Source organism: Typopeltis vanoorti, chromosome 16, assembly GCF_054136105.1.
Source record: "Typopeltis vanoorti isolate ZY-2024b chromosome 16, IOZ_Tvanoo_1.0, whole genome shotgun sequence".
NCBI lineage: Eukaryota > Metazoa > Arthropoda > Arachnida > Uropygi > Thelyphonidae > Typopeltis > Typopeltis vanoorti.
Genome location: NC_143564.1, coordinates 27,296,383 through 27,311,933, shown reverse-complemented (window position 1 = coordinate 27,311,933; position 15,551 = coordinate 27,296,383). Strand labels below are relative to the sequence as shown.

General features: G+C 36.2%; 1 protein-coding gene across 1 annotated transcript in view; it reads left to right on the top strand.

Annotated features, from left to right (window-relative positions):
- The first annotated feature begins 7,187 nt into the window (after positions 1-7,187).
- LOC150097903 (uncharacterized) overlaps positions 7,188-15,551 on the top strand; it is a 57,099-nt gene continuing 48,735 nt past the window's right edge. Inside the window, exon 1 of the mRNA XM_090405953.1 lies at positions 7,188-7,272. The gene's annotated coding sequence lies outside the window, so the exon portion shown is untranslated. The remainder of the gene's footprint in view (positions 7,273-15,551) is intronic.

Sequence of the window (15,551 nt, the reverse complement as noted above, 5' to 3'; positions counted from 1 at the left end):
CACTTACGACACTTTCATAGTTTCTACAAAAACATTCGGCTTTGAAATAATGTTGGATCTAATATCCACTTTGCCGATGTAATTATAAATTGTTTATTTCCGGAATTTTCCATTTAATATTATTTTCGGACCGGAGTTGACAGCATTCTGAAATCGCGTATTAGGTGTCGGTTGGTGCGTAAAAGTACTGTAGTTACTATTACGCACCAACTGAGAGTTTCTTACGAAAAATACATTTCTATGACATTTCGACATTTTGATTCCCTTAGTACTAAACGAGAGTTTTTGCTCTCTGGAGGTTTCTGCCTTGGAAGAGCAATTGTGCATCCGGGGATTGGTGTTTTCCGGGTTGGCCTCTATCGGGACCAGGTCGGTGAATATGAGCGGTTCTGCTCAGTGGTGGGATAAGCCCGTATCCAGACAATTATTATTATTATTATTGTTCCGGACAACTCCAAGGGGTCGACAGACTCATCGAGGGAGGCCCTAACATCATGTCAAGAACAACTATTCGACATTCACACAGTATCTATCATACCTTGCCTTGAACTCATTCACGGTCGTAGCACCCACAGCAGACTCTGGAAGCTTACTCCACTCATTCACCACTCTCCAAGTAAAAAACCTAGCTCTAACACCCTTGTCAACAACGCTCTTGCCCAGCTTCCATACATGGCGCCTAGTTCTCCCACCACCAATCATATTTTCAAAAATACCTTCTGGATCAATCTTATAGAAACCCTTCAGTAATTTGAATGTCTCAATCATATCACCCCTCCTTCGCCTATCGACCGATTTCTGCAACCCACAAATCTTCAACCTATTCTCATAAGGTTCATTCCACAGACCTGCTATCATCTTGGTCACTCGTCTCTGGATCCTCTCCACTTCCTCCCCATCACGAAGAAACCCTGGTGCCCATAACTGGGCACAGTAGTCCACATGGGGTCTTATCAAGGCTCGATACAGAGGAACAACAACTTGTTTGTCTCTGCATACAAGTGATTTGGTGAGCTGTTTTAGTCACTTTTGCAATGTACCCCCTAAACTTCAATTCCCTATCCACCAACACACCCAAATCCCTGGCCTCATCAATCTCCTGGAGTACGGTTCCACCAATGCAATATACTGCTGCTATTCTTTCCACCTCAAAGTGCATAACCTTACACTTTGGCACATTAAATTAACATCCATTTTTCCTAGCCCAGTCCTCCAAACTATCCAAATCATCCTGTAAAATTTTGACATACTGTGCACTCATAATTGCTCTACCCAACTTTGCATCATCAGCAAACAAGTGAACACTTCCTCTCAAATCCTTTCCTATATCATTTGTGAACAAATTTAAAAGCAGTGGTACAAGAAGAGAGCCCCACGGCACTCCACTAATCACAAGCCGTCTTTTAGACTCCACTCCTGAGTAAACCAATCTTTGGTATCTCTCCTTCAACCACCCTCCTATCCATCGCACCAACCCTATATTTATCCCCATCTGCTCCAGTTTACTGATTAGGGTTCCATGTGGTATCCTATCAAAAGCCTTGGCAAGGTCCAGTAGTATTACTGTAAACCCATTACCCCTATCCAGTTCAGCCGTCACTGTGTTATAAAACGTGAGCAAGTTACTGAGGCATGATCTACCCTTCACAAAACCATGTTGTCTCCCATACAATATCCCATTTTCATCTATCCAATCCTGTATTCTTTTCTTGACTAATTTCTCTAAGACCTTGACAATGAGTCCTGATATGCTAATCGGTCGGTAATTTACAACAGCAGTCTTGGAACCACCTTTATGCAGTTGAACTATTTTCCCCTCTTTCTACCCCCTCGGGACTAACCCAGACCCGAGACTCAAATTAAACAAAATGGTCAAGGGTACTGACAATTCTTTAGCTACTTCTCGTACGACACGAGCTGCTATACCATCCAATCCCACAAATGTATTGACATTGAGGTTATGCAGTAGACTACTCACCTCCACTTCATTCACCACAATTCCCGTAAAATCTACTGGTACATTCGTTTCTGCAATGCCACCACCTGGATGATATATTCTTGCAAAGTGCTCACTCAGTAACTCAACTATATCAACTTATTCAGTTACCTATCTACCATCGGCATTCTTTAAAATCATTCTGCCATGTACATTTTTCCTTTTACTTGATGCATATCTAAAAAACTGTTTAGGATTCTCTTTAACCTGCATGGCCAATGTTCTTTTGTAATCCTTTTTTGCTTTTATTACCACACTCGTTACCCTTCTGGCCTGCGCTTTATACTGTTCGTGTGCCTGCCGGTCACCTTTCTCCTTAAATTCCCTCCATAGTTGTTTCTTTTTTTGCAGCTCAAGCTTAATGGTGTTATTCATCCATTTAACCCCTACTTGATTTATTCTTCGGACTCTAGGTATACAGTCAGCCGCTGCTTCATGTAAACACTTAACTACCTCCCATGCACTATCAACTTCTAGTCCTTGCAGTTTTACATGCCATGGCACTGAACCAATCAAACTCCTAAGCTTGTCATACTTTCTAGCCCGATAATTCCACATGTACCCTGTCTTAATTGAAAATTCTACACCTTTAGCCACCTCCCAAGTCAAGACCCTATGATCACTCTCACCGATTGGTGTCAATGTGGTCATATTTGTTACAGCCAAATCCTCAGATGTAATTACTAGGTCAAGCACTCTCTAACCCCTAGTATTTTCCATTACATGCTGTCGCAGATAGTTATCCCTTAATAACCGAATAAAATCCAATTCCTTCCTCCCTTGTGTCCTCTCTTCACTCCAATCAATGCGACCATAGTTGAAATCTCCCATAATAATCACCCTCCTTCCACTCATTTCTTCTATTTGCTTGTGCATACTGTCACCACCATCTTTTCCATCACCTGGTCTATAGCAGCACCCAATTGTATATTTAGTTCTGCTAGCCACAATCTCACACCAAATGGCCTCAAATGTGCTCTTTTCTCTATCCTGCAATTCAACTTCTATTCTCCTTGGCTGCAGCTCCTTCCCTGTCATTCCTGAACACACTATACCCATCACATTCAATCCCACTAGCTATATCATCTACAGTCAGCCTTGTTTCACTAATACCAATAACCTGTGGTCTGGAAGTGCCAACCATGGCCCAAAACTCTTCCTTCTTGTTCCTAATACTCCTAGCATTAGTGTACATGAATTTAGACCCCCATTACCCCCAACCCTACCTTGATGCCTTATATTAACTATCCCACTCTGACTTGTTGTCCTTATTTGCTCGGGCATATTATATTCATTCTTACGTTCAACTGCCTCCCTAAGGACTGTATATCTACTCCCCCCCCTTAATAAATATAATTTCCCTGAATTTACACATCCACCACATTCAGCAACACTTTCTCAACTCTTCAAATTACTCTTCAAATTGTAGCCATTCAAATGTAAGCCATCCATCTTATATAGATCCTTTCGCCCATCGAACTCACTCCACACGTCCACAAATTCCACACCACTCGTCATACATAACCCACGCATAAAGTCATTCGCAATTATGGCCCCCTTTTAAACATTTCACTGTCATAAGAACTAATCATTCTAACTCTATCACTCTTTTCTTTTGCTAACTCAAACAATTCATTCAGGCCTTCTATCATTTCCATTTTGTCTCCTTTCAAATCATTAGTACCTGCCACAACAATCATTTCTTTCACTCTTTCCTCTTGCTCTCTAAGAGACTCAATTACATCCTTTATGGTCGCACCAGGTTGGTACGATTTTGTCAAATCCTCTACTATCACACCTCGTGTTAACGAATCTCCATACAGCACTCTATCCTTCATTTTGTTCATGTTCACACTCATACGTCTATTTTTCCTGTCATACTTTTTATTATTGGCTGGTTCATTCAGTCGACTTTTGCTCATACGCTCTAGCTGCTGTTTTGCCCTTTGTATCGCATCATTCAACAACGCGATCTCGCTCATGGCATCTATCTCATCTTTTTAATTCTCAGTAAAACCATTAATACTATCATTCACACTTTCTACATTCGCACTCTCACAATTCCCTGGTACAAGCTCGCCGTTTCTTGTCATATCCCTATTTTCTTCATTCTGAAGTTTGACAAAAATATCACACTCATCGAAATACTGTTCAATTTCTCATTCTCCTTACATTTTCTACACACATTCACTCCTTTATTACCACACTCCGCAAAGCGTACATTCATCTCTTTTATACTACCGTTCGTTGATAAAGATGGCGAACCATCATTACTGGCCGCCATTTTCCTTCGTACTGGAGCCATACTTACTTGCAACGTATTTTATCAAATTATAAATTATAACATACCAAAAACACAAAAAGATGCACTAAGAGACGCAAGGCAAACAAAACTACGCAATATTAAATAAATTTATCAACGATAACTGAAAATAACGCTTATCTTATCCGGAGCTTTCACGAACACTACACACTACGAATCCCAGTAGTGTGTAGTGTTCGGCGACAGCCCCAATAAAATATGTTATAAAGACACACAAAATACTCTAAAAACACGAAAATCGTTCAAATATACTATAAAACCAATTTTCTAAGGAAAAACACACACAAAAAAAACCCCAAAAATCACCAATTTTACACGAGCGCTAAATTACACCGACCACTCACCATATAACCTCGAACCCAATTTATCGCGTGGAAAATTAATAGCACGAAAATTAATCCCTGGACAATTCATCGCGAGAAAATTTAAATCCTAATTCATGTTATTCCCATAGATGAAAAAAAAATAAGAAAATAAATATTTAATGTATTATTTATTATTTCAATTATATTTAGCGTTGTGAAATTTTTTATTCCTTAGAAAGGTATTAATATTCTTTCTTACTACAGGCTCTGTAGTAAGAAAGAATATTAAAACTGGGATAGGATGGTTAGGAAGAAAGAGCACTATATTTAAGAATATTTAGGGATAACAGTTATATCCAAGTAGTATTTATAGTTAACTATTTACATATTCCTATTATTCTTATTCTTCATTTCACGTATTAGGCCTGGTGGCTTGTTACGGATCTATTTAGTTCTTTAAACCCGTACCCGTCCTAAGGATAAGGTAGCTCTATGCCTCCCGGTGTGCCCTATGTCTGCAGATGCGTGAGTTCACGGGAACGGTTTGCCTGCTTGCGGGAGGAAAACCCCAGATAAACTGGGGAGAAATCCCTGCGGTCAACGCCCAAGACTGGCTAACTTGGCTATGATTAAGGAAGATCCTTAAGCTCATCACGTCGGCGACTGGAATCGATCCCCCGAAACTCCTTTCCCAGGCATATGGTTGCGAAGCGCATAGCCACTCGGCTAACCGCGAGTACATTATTCTTATTAATTATACTATTAATTAATTAGAATACTTATTAGAGAGAACAAAATATTTAAGAATAGTTAGGGAGAAAGGGCACAATAAAGGCTCGTTTCATATTATAAAAATTTTATAGTGATAACCAGGGTCGAATTCTCCATGCTTGCTATGCTTGTTGCACAAGCTCATTAATTGAGAAATAAGTAATATTTATTTGTTAATAAATGCATGCATTTATAAGCATTCCATTTAGGCTTATATTTTTGTAGACAGAAGACGTCTTAGGCTTGCGCGGCAATAATTGAGCTTTGCGTTGTGTATCGAAGGTCGATGCTTACTCGTCTAGTCAAAGCTACCTTGGCTTGCTCGGTTGTAGGAGCTTCCAGGTCCTCGCAGCAGCACTGTGATTTCATGGGCACGCATAGCCATTTCACGTCGTCTCACTCTGTTGCTTAAACATAGGTCATACGCAGTCAACGTAGCTCTAGCCAGTGAGCTTCAGCCAGCCTTTACAAGTGTGTGTGTTGCTTGGGAAAATTAAGTTACAACCAACTTTTTATGACGATGTTATTGACCAGTTCATAAAGAAGAACCGTAGGGTAGAATTTGTATTCAAGTAGCTAAATTGAAAAAGATAGAATATCATTTGTAAAATAAATGTTGCGTTTGTATGATTAAATGTGCATAAATTTCTAAATATATATTTTTAAATGGTCAGCAATTCATTATTCCACTAATCACAATCACACCTCTCCCTCCCTGAATGATAACAAGAGCAAGCGTGAATTTCAAGACCAGCATTCGCCCCTGCTGATAACATCATTCTTCATCACAACAGTTGAAACAGTAGAGCTATTATCAGCACATATAAATAATTTTGTCTAATTTTGCCATTAAAATGATCCAACTGCAACGACAACTTTTAAATAATAACTGACATACCAAATGTTATTGAATTTGATTAATTCGGGCGTATCATTATTATTATTATATAATGCCTGCCCTATCTTGCTTTCGTATTGTCGCCATATTCTTGTACTGTTCGGCGCGATAAGAACCAGGATTCATCACTCGATGCAACCTTCCTCCGTACTAGGATTCCGTCTCCCATATTACCTATAGTTGGAGTTTTTGTAGGTCAGCTGTACCCTTGATAGTCATCTACTGTCAATACCCAATTCGGTACAGTGAGTTTCAGACGTAGAGTCGTTCAGATACTTTTACTAATCCCTGGTTGTACCAGCCAGTCATTTGACTAGTTATATCCCATGTATTAGACTTCACAATGCTTCATATGGTTCTCGCAACGATCAGATGTTTCTAGTCATATGTGCCCAATGATGACTTGATGCTTTCTTGTTTATCATTCTTTATATACACTCAAAATACTGCTATTGTATACGGATATCTTAATGCAGAAATGATTTTTGAGATACTTTGCCCATTACCACACACACACACACACCCACACTTCAACGCAATACTGTCTCCTCAGATTTACTGTTCAGTTGCTTGTTTATAGCAAGTTCCTTCCATGTGTCGTTAGTCACGTGTTACTAACAGGCTCTATTTAAAGTGTGGAGAGTGTCGAATATTTTGGCCATTATGTAATACACATTACGAAACAAACATCGAGCCAATGATTACGACCAGACAACATCGAATTTCTTCTGCCAGCGGTTTCTACAATTGCCATCTCAGAGCTCACTTTTGTATACTATAGCTGTTGATTACAAGTTGTTCTGCGCGTGAGCGTTGCTCCTCCTCCTCCTCCACCTCTAGGCTTTATATACCTTGCTACAAAAGCCGTTTGTCTTTCTCCAGTTCTCTAAGGAGGTTCGAAGGAGCTGCATTCACCGAGAATTTTCTGGCATCAGATAATAATTGCCGGCTTTAGGTTCTATATCCATATCTTTTTTCGGTAAGTGTTTGCTGGCAATACTAGATATTCTGGTTAAATAAGAAAGTTATTTATTTATTTATTTATTTATTTATTTTGCAAATTAGATATAGAATCTGAGTAAATACTTTAGCGAAATGGAAATCATTACTGTACACATTTTCTAAAGAAAACTCAATCTAGTCAATAAGATTTTTTGAAAATATGGATATGGTTAACAGTAATTTTATTTATTTATAAAAGAACTAGAAATGCTTCTCGGATTTACTGAAAACAATATTTGTGTAGTTGTATTCAACAAAAATTTCGCAAACTTGCATTTCCATTTACGAATTATCGTTTAAAAGTCACATGAACCTGTTTATGTGACTAGGAACATCAGTTTATTCAATTTATTCGAGTATTGTTAACTTCATAAATGTTACACTTAGATGTTCAACAGATACATGCAGTTCCATATGGTCAGTATGCTTTACTTGCATTTTAATTCAATTTTTATCTCGCTTCTTTATTTATTTATTCCACTATTTTATTTTTTCTAATTCAATTTTTTTTTCTCAATTCATTCTGCTTTTCAGCATTTCAACTCATTCGTATTCTGAGCAAAGCTTTATTTTTCTATGAGTTTGATAATGACAGATCAAAAGTGTCCTGTTAGATCATAAAGATCTAACAGGAAATATGGCAGGACGACACATGCAATTAACATTATATATATATATATATATATATATATATATATATATATATATATATATATATATATATATATATATATATATATATATATATATATATATATATATATGTGTGTGTGTGTGTGTGTGTGTGTGTGTGTTTACGGTTAAAGTGATAAATCCGGTTATTATTAATAATTACCGGTTAAAGTGAATAATTTAGGAGAATTAATCACTTTAACCGGTTAAAGTGAATAATTCCTAGAGGAGTCTGGTAAATGTAATAAAAACATGCTTATAGGCTTTATATATAGATTTTCATTCTCAATAGAAATTATAACAGCTTAGGTTAGGTTAGGTTAGGTTAGGTTAAGTTAGTTTATAATGAATCTTTTGCTCTCAATGAAATCAAAAGTCAGAAATCATTATAAACTAACCTAACCTAAACTAACCTAACCAATAAAGTTAATAGAAAAGGGGATGGTAAATCCCTTTATGTTTTAATAGCCGGGTACGAAAAACTTGGATTGAAATCTATCGAAATCCATTTCGGCTTATTAAATTAGCTAACCAATAAAGGTTAGGTTAGTTTATAATCATTTCCAACCGATCTAATGATTTCCAACCGATATAATAAAAAAAACAACAAGAAAAGTACTTCTTTTGCACTCAGTGAAATCAGAAATCATTATAAACTAACGTAACCTAACCTAAACTAACCTGGATGTCGCATATCGAACGAGAGTGTATTCATAGTTTGTCGTGTGCATATTAATAGGGATGAAAGATAATCGTTGTTGTGGACCGAGCTTAATGATTGCGGGCTAATAAATGGCAGATAACAAATAAAAGTTGTTGTGGGCAGAGGAATGGGGATAATAGATAAATCAGAGGGGAACTGATCAGTGTTTTTCCTCCATTGATGAGGAAAGAGGTACAGCAACGACGTTTATCTAATATCCTCATTCATCTGCACACAAGAACTTTTATTTGTTATCTGCCCGCAATCATTAAGCTCGGCCCACAATAACGTTTATCTTTCATCCCCATTAATCTGCCCACGGCAAACTACGACTACACTCTGGTTCTACATGCGACATCCAGGTTAGTTTAGGTTAGATTAGTTTATAATGATTTCCAACCGATAAAGATTAGGTTAGTTTATAATGATTTCTGATTTCATTGAGTGCAAAAGAAAAGTATTTCTTTTGCACTTTCCTTACTTTTTTTATTATAAACTAACCTAACCTAACCTAAGCTGTTATAATTTCTATTGAGAATGAAAACTTATATACAAAACCTATAAACATGTTTTTATTACATTTAGCAGTCTCCTCTAGGAATTATTCACTTTAACCGGTAATACATACATACATACATATATATATATATATATATATATATGTATGTATATGTATGTATGTATATATATATATATATATGTGTGTGTAGAAAGTATTTTACCTGGGTATAATAAATGTTAAAGATATCAAGCTATTTTAAACCTGGTTTTACTCCATTTCCCAAGTAAGCAAACAAACAAACTAAGTACAGTTTGCGCCTGCAAGTGGTGCAAGTCTAGTTGACCCTGCACGTACTGCAAGACCAAGGCAACTCATGGTAAAAGTAGAATAAGCTCTGATCACTAATCCTAATATTTACCCTTAATGCAAAGCACATCTCCTGGAGGAGATGTATGATGCTTTGTATTAAAGGCAATAGTGGTCCCTTGCCTTTAATACAAAGCATCATATTTGTTACATTATTTGTTACATGTACCATACACCGATGCGCGATAACTACGACCTTTCGATGAACCGAATTTTTGCTCAATATACTTAATCTCTCCCCCCCCCCCCTTGAGGAATTTCACGTTATTATGGTACCTATTCCTCTGAACGATGAAATAATACATCTTGGATCTAAAGTAATAAATTAAATTTCCTATTATTTATTAAAAAAATTAAAGTAATAAAGTAATTTCTCTATTTTTAATAATCTATATGCAAATATATTATCCCTGATATATATCGAATCTCACTGTTCTCAAGCAGTCAGTGATATCTCATTTTCCTTAGTAAAATTGCCATCCCACCTTCTCTTTCGTGTTAGACTAAATAGCCTGTCAGGGCCCAGTAAAAATTTGGCTTTAGAAACCTTGATTATTGCTTGATAAGGTACTGAACCTATCTGTATTGTTTGCTCTGTCTGTAAATTGCGTGATTCTTCTATTCGGTCTACTTATTTTGCGGAATGAAAAACCCGAGTTTTCGGTAAGGAAAAACTTGCAACTTCCATATCACGCAGTTAATTCACTTTCAGTTGAAAAGCCGGATAAAGAAAGATTCTTCGCATCCCGACGGAATTGGAGCCCATGTCCTTCCAACCCCAAGGACATCATCAACACCGACTGAGTTACGGAGGTTCTGTAAAATTCTCTCTCTCTCTCTCTCTCTCTCTTTCTCTCCTACGTGTGTTACGAAACCCAGATTGGGTTTCGTAACACGCTTTTAGGATAAGGCCCTGGCCAGTTTGTCCAGATGAAAAACTCGAGATTCTGAGAAGAAAAATCTTTCACCTCCGTATGATAAGGAGGCTCGCTTGCATCCTGTAAGTAAAATATATTTTAGCTCTATTATTCTAAAGTAAAGCTAGAATATATACACAGAAGATATTTAGATCATAAGTAACATGCGTGTGTATTTTGATAATATAAAAGATATTAAGTGACGTGAAGGAAATAGGACACATTAAGGCAATGGTGATCACTTTTCATCTGCGAAGTTACGTTTTAAACTGAAATGAAAAAAAAAAGAAAGAAAGAAAAGAAACTACTGATGTGCCCCAAATAAAATAAAGAGATAAAGAAATTGTCTGAGACAATCATAAAAACGCATTTCTATTATCATCTCAGATAATTTCTCACTTGAAGTGAGAAAATCGATTCACAGAAGCTACTTTTTACATAAGACGGAATGTCTTATGCAGCTGAGACACGAGACCACCAAGAGACAAAAGTAGAACTCATTAAATGGAAATGAAAGTTCTGAGGCTAATGTTGTAATAATAAGAAAAGACAGAATATGAAATATGGACATTAGGAATTTCAGTCAGTCATTCTTCTTTCCTTTTCTGCCAAGTTAATTTAGGCCTTCATTTGGGATCCACATCAAAACTATTTTTGTAATCTCTCTGTTGTTCATTCTCAACATGTGTCCAATTCATTTCCGTCTGAGTTTTTTTTTTTTTTTAATTTCATCCGCGATACTTTTTTTTTTTGCTCAGTTAGTTTACATAAGTCATCGTTTGTCATAAGTTTAACCGAAATATATTTTTTATATTTTACGCAGATATTTTATTTGAAAACCTATTTAGTTTCTTGTTGTTTAGTCAGTTTCCATGTCTCTGATCCATATAATAATAATACGGCCTTAACATTTGCTGCTGAATATCTTTATTTTGGTTTTATTATAATATTTGGATGAGTTCCATATTTTCTGAAAAGAGTATTTGCTTTTGTCAATCTTTGCATTATCTCCCTGTCAGTTCAACCTTCCCATTCCCATTGAAGCTCCATCTCCTATCTAGGAGGTTGATTACCATGATTTGACTCATAGTTACGGCATTTGGTGAGGACTATCTCTTCCACATATCGTCGTAAGTATTCATGGCTGTAAATCCGTGTGTGTTATCACGGGGCCGGTTTGCTTGTTCTGAGGGGAAGAAAAACCCGAGTTTCCGGGTGAAAAAAGTCCCCAGCTTCGTATGAGACAGGCGAACTCACCTTTAAGGTTCCTGACGTCATGGACGGAAATCAAACCTGGGTCTTTCCGACCAAAGAGCTTCGGCTATACCGTCTGAGCTACGGAGGATCAGTTCCACCTTGCATCCTGTATAATCTTGGGATTAAATTAAATTTAATCCCAAGATAATTTAGATACATTTAGATAAATGTAGATACATTTAATCCCAAGGATCTAAAATTCTTAACTTCGTCTACTGTATTGATTAATATTAATTTCTTTGTCGCATTTGCTGTTCAATTTAAGGACTTTTGTTTTTGTCATATTTACCATATCACATATAACTGAAACGCAGCAAATGGTCAGTCAATTATATGCATATCAGACGCGGACCGTATTCAATATTATTCTGTGAACCAAAACATAAACGAAAAAAAAGAAAGAATCTAACAATGGCCCTTTTTTTTGACGGGCCTTTACGACTTACGTAAACAGTTACACCACCATTTAAATTTTAAATTTATTTTAAATTTATTTAAAAATTTTTTAAATTATAACAAGTTTAGAAAATATAAGTTCAATTACATTTTATGCATACTTTAAGAAAATTATTTAAATAATACATAATTTTGACTTACAAAAATAAAGATTTTTATCTACGAGTCCTTTTTTAAATTCGATTTGGATCCTGAAACCTGACATCTTTTCCTCTGTACTAATGTCAATATCTGCTTTTTCGTTTCGTGTTGCGATGTGAAGTATTGCATTTAATCTAGAATCTTTTATCAGTGAGTGGAACTTTGACTGATTAAGTTTCATAATTGAAAATAATTGCTCACATACATAGGTGCTTCTAAAGACTGACAACATTTTTGCACAATAAATTTTATATTTACTGCCGATGTAGTTATAAAAATATGGTATGCCAAATTCGTTATATTTATTTTTTAGTTCAGTATTGCACTGGAGTTCAATTACTTCCATTTGTAATTCTTCGTAACATTTCAATATTAATTAAGAAAAGGTAAACTGGATAATAATAATTCATTCTCAAACTGGTTGAAATAAAAAAAAATCATTTTTCAAATTCAATTTTCAATTCTTCAGTTTGAGGAATATACTTTTCAGCATCATTATTATTTCGAGAAATCGATTTAAGTGTAGGAAAGTGGGCTAAATTATTCTTTGCCAACTGAGTTTGCCCAAGATAGAGTTTTGCCAGAAATGACTTAATTGAATCATATCAACTGTTCACGTCTTTGCAGAGCAGTATTCAAAGTGTTTAAGTGGCTTGTTATGTCAACTAAAAAGGCCAAGTCTTTGCATCAATCTTTATCGGTGAGCTGAGGAATCAATTTTCCTTTGCATGAAGTAAACATGTCAATTTCTTTTAAGAGTTCAGAAAATATTTTTAACACTTTCATTGCCAAGCTGAAAATTGGAATTTCGTGTGGTGGCCAAATATTTTTTTATTTTTTTATTTAGTTAGCGACGTCCACGCGATAACGCGTGATCGACCGTTTGGTGAGAACTCGCATCGCGTGATCGCGCGATATCGTTCATTGCCAAGCTGAAAATTGGAATTTCGTGTGGTGGCCAATTTTTTTTTTTATTTTTTTATTTAGTTAGCGACGTCAACGCGTGATCGGCCGTTTGGTGAGAACTCGCATCGCGCGATATCGCGTGATTGGCAATGAACGTGTTAAAACGACGCCACGATTAAGCCACCTAACCTCCGTATAATATAGCAAACTGCTGCATGTGAATCTGATTCATCCAACAAAGCACGAATTGTCGATGATTCAAGGCGTGAGAGCGTATCCAGTTTACTGTTTAAATTACCACACTCTTGACGTGTTCCATCTTTAGTTTTTTTAGCACAAAGTGACTCCTGGTGTATTATGCAATGAAACGATTTAAGTTTGTCCTTGCACAACATTTCCTTTTTCATTTGAAATTTTGTAGCAAGTCCGACGTTAACACCAAATATAGCAGGAGTCTCATCTGTAGTCACACTTACTAATTTTGACCTGTCCGCGTGAGCATTTTCAAGACTTTTCTCAACACACAAATATAAGTCATTTCCTGTCGTTGTTCCTGACATAGGCACTATATCCAATAGTTCTTCAGTCACATTCATATCATCCAGGGAGGGGGCCAAGAGGTCCTGGCCCCCTAAAAGAAAAAAGGGAAAAAGACTAGAAAAATTTCCAAAAATCTTTTCCTAATTAAAATTTATTTTTTTATTTATGTTGTGTCGTATCTTCTATTTCTATACTACTTATGAATTAGCCGTCACATAAGGTGGGAATAACCTTTGGCTCTCGGGAATCACGGCCGTTGTGAATGCAAGACGAACGGAGTAGTGCTCGGGCGATACTTTGTTTGCCAGAGCTGGACCAGAGATCACGGGTATCATGTATTGGCGAATACTGCAGATGCTCAGTGATAGGTCGTAAGCAATGAGTAGTGTGTATTCTCAAATCGTCTACTCAACTCGCCCCCCCCCAAAAAAAAATTAAATCACGAGTGCTCGTCTCCCCCCCCTCCCAAGATTAAATCCTGAGTACTTGGTCCCCCTCCAAGATTAAATCCTGAGTGCGCCACTGTTCATCATCAACGCCAAGAATAAATATTGCTAACTGGGAAGTGTTAATAATTAATAATTTTCCATTTCAGTTGACGAATGTCTGCAATGAAAAAACGCTAAAAAACTCTTTATTTTTTCACGCAATATATCTTGGAAGCAGTGGCGGCCGGTGAAAATTTTAAGTGGCGATGCTGCACATACAAAAAACAAAACAAAACAAAACAAAACAAAATCCTAATCAGTAACAAATTGATTAATAAATAAATTTACATATTAAAAATATTTCATCCTCACCACGAACAAACACCAATAATAAAAAGTTCGTATCAATTGCAAGGATAAGCACAAACGAATATCGGCGTTAGATCGCAGTGCATTTGTATCGTGTAACGATAATTGAAAAAATATTATTCTTTTCATATTTCCAACAGCGACACTCTTCATAATTCAGCCTTGTATCTATAATAAATGAATAATTATATGTTATTTTAACAAAATAAAATAAGATTAACAAAAAATAGTTCACCACACACAAGCACCAATAATAAACGTTTCATATCTCACAGAAATAAGGCGCGTAAGGATACTAAAAATACACTGCTGTTTGGGTAGTATGGGAATGACGTAACGTGCAATGACAAGCGCAAACGAATATCGGCGTTAGATCGCAGTGCATTTGTTTCGTAATCTAAAACGTTAATCGAACAATTCCAATTATTAACTATTCAATTAATGTCAAGATATAAGCTGTAACATTTAATATGTTGTATTGCATTTATATAATGTTGTAAGCATTGTTATTAATTATAAACACAAACAAAATTTAAATTTTTAATTTTTTCCTTGGGGGTGCTGCAGTGTCGCAGTGCTTATGTACGGGTCGCCACTACTTGGAAGTTCCCTGCTCTTTCTTCAACACGCTCCGCAACTGTATTTCCTGAAGAAACTTATGCTTTGCAATGCTTTTTTTTTTTTTTCTCCCGGACATATGATTTCGACTGTACTTAAAATACAATTTTTAATAAATTTTGCATCAGTAAAAGGTTTCGAAGCCCGTGCAATTTTTTCACTTATGACGTAACTACATTTAACAGCAGCATCGCTTGTTGTGATAACATTCGAAAATTTCCTCCGCTAAAACTACAGTTCATTTTTTAAATCTTTAAGTTTGTCATCACGCATTTTTTCTGTATATTTATCACAGTTCTTATGGTTTGTTTCATAATAGCGTTTTAAGTTATATTCTTTCGCCACGCGACACTTTATCTACATATCAAACATGTTGGAATT